Raw genomic sequence first — 4,524 nt, 5'->3', positions numbered from 1 at the left:
CAGCTGCAGGATTGGGATGGGCGCATACGAAGATGGGATCAATCAGTTTGTTAGTGTTGAAACTGCCCGTGCTATACGCTGCCATGGCAGCCAGTTTGTTAGCGCATATATAGGATAGCTATCCATTTATCCTTTCTTCCTAGATTAGCTCGGTGGATAGCTGATCCATGCAGCCCTTGTACATGTATTTATACCCGTGATGTCGATGAGAAAACCGTGCAGCAAATCATCTATCTTTCTCTAGCTTTCAGTTAAGAATGGGAAACATAAGTGTTTCCTCGCCTGCTCACTAGACCCTCTGCTTAACAGAACTCCTAGCTTTTTTTTTAGAAAAGGAGGACGACCCCCGGACTCTGCATCTGGACGATGCATACGGCCATTTTATTAATTATTGACACAAGACCTTACAGGGTCATACAACAATAAGTCTAAAGCCACCAAATTAAGCAACATCTGTCGATATCCCTATCCAGTTGATGTAGGGGCGCTGAAAGTCTGGGCCTAATACCAAATAGACCATGCAGCCATACCTAACATCTAAGACTTGAGGTCCTAACCAGGACGCCTGCCAGGTATGAGCACCCACCAGTCCGGCATGCTTCTCAACCAGGACGCCTGCCGGGTATGAGGCCGCCGTAGCCACCTGCCACCAATCCATCTTCAGAGCTGTACTGCTGCATCAACCTTGCCCGGCCTAACTGCCGCCGACGCCACCACGACACCAGGCAGCGTCACCCTCCTGCGCGAGTCCACCTCCGCTCATCAGGCACCGAGTCTCCACTGCGCCATGCCGCCGAGATCCGTCGTCATCAATGGAGCAGATGAAACACCGCTCCTCCTCTTATCCCCTCCAACCAGCACTTGCTCCAAAACGATGCCGCCATGAGGGAGAACGATACCGATGGCACCGTCATCGTCCGATCCGGTAGACCCAGATCTAGGGTTTCCCCCGAAACTTCCTGGTCAGGTTGATGTGACCTGCAACGACGATGCCTCCAGAAGGGAACGACGTCTGAGACGCCGCCATCGTCCGCCAAGACTGCAGTCAGGCGCGATTTTCACCGGAAGCCACGTCTTCCCGACCTCGTGGCTGGCTGGAACCGAGCGGAATCTCGCCATGAAGACGTATGTCGCCGTCGGTATTCCGGCGGAGATCCGACATCTCCTCACCGGTCCCTCCACACGCCGCCGGTCGGCGGAAGGCCTCCCTGCGACGGATCCAAACGGGGCGTTGGATCCGCAGTAACCACCGTCACCATCACGACAAGGACAGCCCGCCCCGCCGGATGGGGCGCTGCCACCACCGCCGTCCATGCAAGGCCGCCACTCCGCCGGCGATGGTGCTCCGGCCCCCGCCGCACAGCCCAGATTCGCTGTCCTAGCCGCCGCTGTTGGATCGCATGAGAAGGGCCGCACCCGCCGCCTCAGATGGGATCCGCCGCATCCACCCGCCCAGGAACCTTTGGCACCGGGCCCGCTGCCACCGCGGCCCACGCCGGCGGCAGTGCCGGTAGGAGGGGGCGGCAAGGAGGTGCTGGCGGCGCTAGGGTTTCGGGGCCCCTGGCGCCGCCCGGGGGGAGGCGACGCGAAGGGGGGGGCTAGCATTCCTTTTTTTTGCCGGAACCTTGTCTTAAAATGGGGAGAATTTCACTTCCCGGCCTCTGCACCAACTAGGGATGCATACGACCATTTTAGTATGAGTACCAAGATAAATATGGTTCTCAGATTTTTTTTAAATGAGTATCAAGATATTTCTTGATGAGTGGTTTCACCACACACCAAACTTGATCCTCAATAAACGGGAGAAAACCCCTATGCATTACCTGTCAATTTTAGGAATTGAACTCGGGTCGTTAGGCTCTCTTTGCACAGAACTCCTAGCTAACTTAAGGCAGAATGAAATTAACGTCGCACTGCTGGCTAGCGCATCCAATTAATGCACGCGAGTAGGCGAGTAGGCGAGGAAACGCTTCTCTTACCCATTCCTACCCAGCCGATCGATCCCATCTTCGCTTTCCCGTCTCAATCATGCAGTTGAATCCTTTGCGGCGCCAGGGTGGTCAAGCTCAACAACCTGTGGCAGCAGCGGCGGTGGGTGGTGCCGGTCTGCACCGACCGACGCCAGGGCCTGGACCACATGCCAAAGTTCCTTGCCACGGTCGTCGTCAGAGGCGCCAAGTTCCACTCGCCAGAGAGGAGGACAGCACCGCCAAGGTTGCTGAGAATCTCGCCGCCATGGTCACCTTCTAGCATCTGTCATATAGGCGGGGGCTGAGCACGGTGACAATCCACATGGACACGGCACCCGGGGCAGATTGATTCCTGGTGTCCTCATCGACGGGCCGGCCGCCTGCTGATGGAGCATGTCTTCCCACCAGAGAAGTGCAGGGTCAGCACCATCTGAAGACCACTAACCTGGGTTGCTTGTACTGTGAAGTGAATTAACAGTGGACGTTTTCCCTTTCTTCTGGCTATATGTCGACTTGTGTATTTTGAAGAGATTGTTGTACACCGACTTTTAACTGTAACATGAGTGTCGAATATATTGCCTACCTCTCTTCATCAGTTCGGACTTTTAGATGAGTTTTCTAGAGCATGAATTCAATATGGTATCCGAGCCAGGAGGTCTTGAGTTCGAGGCCCTGCCAACGCAGTATAAAAAAAGATTTTGCGGCCTACATAAATCCCACGCCTAAGGACTAAATAAGTATAGACGTGAGGAGGGGGGGGGGGGGGGGGGTGGGGGTGTTGAAATATATTGCTATCCAGGATAGGTTAAGTTCATTCAGAACGAGCTGGATCACAATGACCCTCTCGAAGACATACCTCGACGGATTAAGCTCTTCCTAATGGAAGAAAAGCTCTCTAGTATGCGACAAGATGTAATTCAGGAATTTGTGGCACTTTATCAAAGAGTAGGGCCTTATCTACCGATTGAGCGCTACTTGGTTGATGAAGCGCTTCATTCCTATCTAGACCATATTCACGCAACCAATTCTTTCACTGTTCTCCAAGGATCTTATCATAATCTGCAGGAGAATGAGAGAGGATCAGCTTTCTTTTCCCATGTTTCCCACAACTGTGATTTCCTTGAGGCGGAAAGCTTGGCAAGGAGGTGCTTGGAAGTGGAACAGAGGATCCGGTGGGAAGAAATCCCCAAGAGTAAAGCAAGTCTCGAAAGGGATGAGCACGAGTATGCTCTACTCTTGTTTAAGTCGGAGGATCATAGAAGGGAATTAGAAGATAAAAAGAGTGGGGTAGCTTAGTAATTCTTATTCTTTTCTCTCCCAGCCCTCGGGCCCCTCTTTTTTTTCTGTTCCAGCCCCCGGGCAGGCCCCTCTTTCTTTTCTCTTCCAGCCCCCGAGCCCCTCTTTATAAGGAAAGTTTTCGTTTATAAAAAATAGCAAATGACAAATTTGGTTCTATGGCTCTTCCCTACTAACCACAAGGATATTGGGACTCTCTATTTCCTCTTTGGTGCCATTGCAGGAGACGTGAGGGGGGTGTTGAAATATATTGCCCATCTCTTTTCATCAGTTCATACTTTTGGATGAGTTGACTGGAGCGTGAATTCAATAAGGAGGAAAGAAAGCTCTGGTTGTTTATTCCTTTGCTAGCTTCATGTTTGTACTTGTTGAATGTGAATAGATTATGGGAGTAGCAGGTTTTGGCCTGTCCTGTTCTTGGTTTTGTGAATAAACAGAGTAATTCCTTTCACTATAAAATGGGATTAGGAGCCCTAACACTCCATTGAAATGAGTTGCAGGATATGTTGTTCCCAGGCGGCCCTTGGACTGCAGCTGCCGGTCACCCTTAAACAAAACCTCGCTGCCCTAGACGGCTGTAGAAACTCTGTGAATCCGAGACCGGTGCCCTTGAGAGAGCACTCAGGTAAGCATCTTGAAGAAAAATGGCTTGCTTAATTCAACCGTGTCACTATCCTGAGTAATCTCAAACTTGAAATTGTCCACGTTAAATCGCACCAACTCAACAGTGTAGAGTTGGCTATGTGCGCACTATAACTCTAGATGAAGACTTCAGAGATGGCATGTTCTTCGAAGTCCCAATCAATTTCCGAATGCATCTCATTCCCCGGGAAATTGCACTATGTGACTGGTGACACTCATCATGCTCACCGCTCACCAATGTCGCTCTCCTCACACACAGGCAAGGTAGTTATTTATAGAATATTAGCGGATGGACATGGTGTGTGGCTAGACATCATTCCTTCACCAAACTTCCCATGAGAGTTGTTGTGGCCTTTTATTTCTACCCCTTGTGACATTTAGTCCAACAGCAGGTGATGTAATTTTTGAAAAACTGTTGACTCTTTGTGGTGCCCATCTACGTCTCAGTATTGGAAAACATTGAGGCCGAATCAGTTCTATTACTACATGTTGACCTAAAGCAGTCACTGGAGATGTATTCGTAACTTGTCCTCATGGTTAGTCCAAGCATCATTCCGCACCATCACTGGAATTTTACCATCAGTTTTGAAGGAACATATGCTCTGTAAAATCTCAA

General features: G+C 50.6%; 1 pseudogene; it reads left to right on the top strand.

Moving 5' to 3' along the window:
• The first annotated feature begins 1,312 nt into the window (after window positions 1-1,312).
• LOC125516434 lies at window positions 1,313-4,122 on the top strand (annotated as a pseudogene).
• The last annotated feature ends 402 nt before the right edge of the window (window positions 4,123-4,524 follow it).

Source organism: Triticum urartu, chromosome 6, assembly GCF_003073215.2.
Source record: "Triticum urartu cultivar G1812 chromosome 6, Tu2.1, whole genome shotgun sequence".
Lineage (NCBI taxonomy): Eukaryota > Viridiplantae > Streptophyta > Magnoliopsida > Poales > Poaceae > Triticum > Triticum urartu.
Note: the sequence above shows the minus strand (reverse complement) of the source record. Positions and strands in the feature narration are given on the sequence as shown.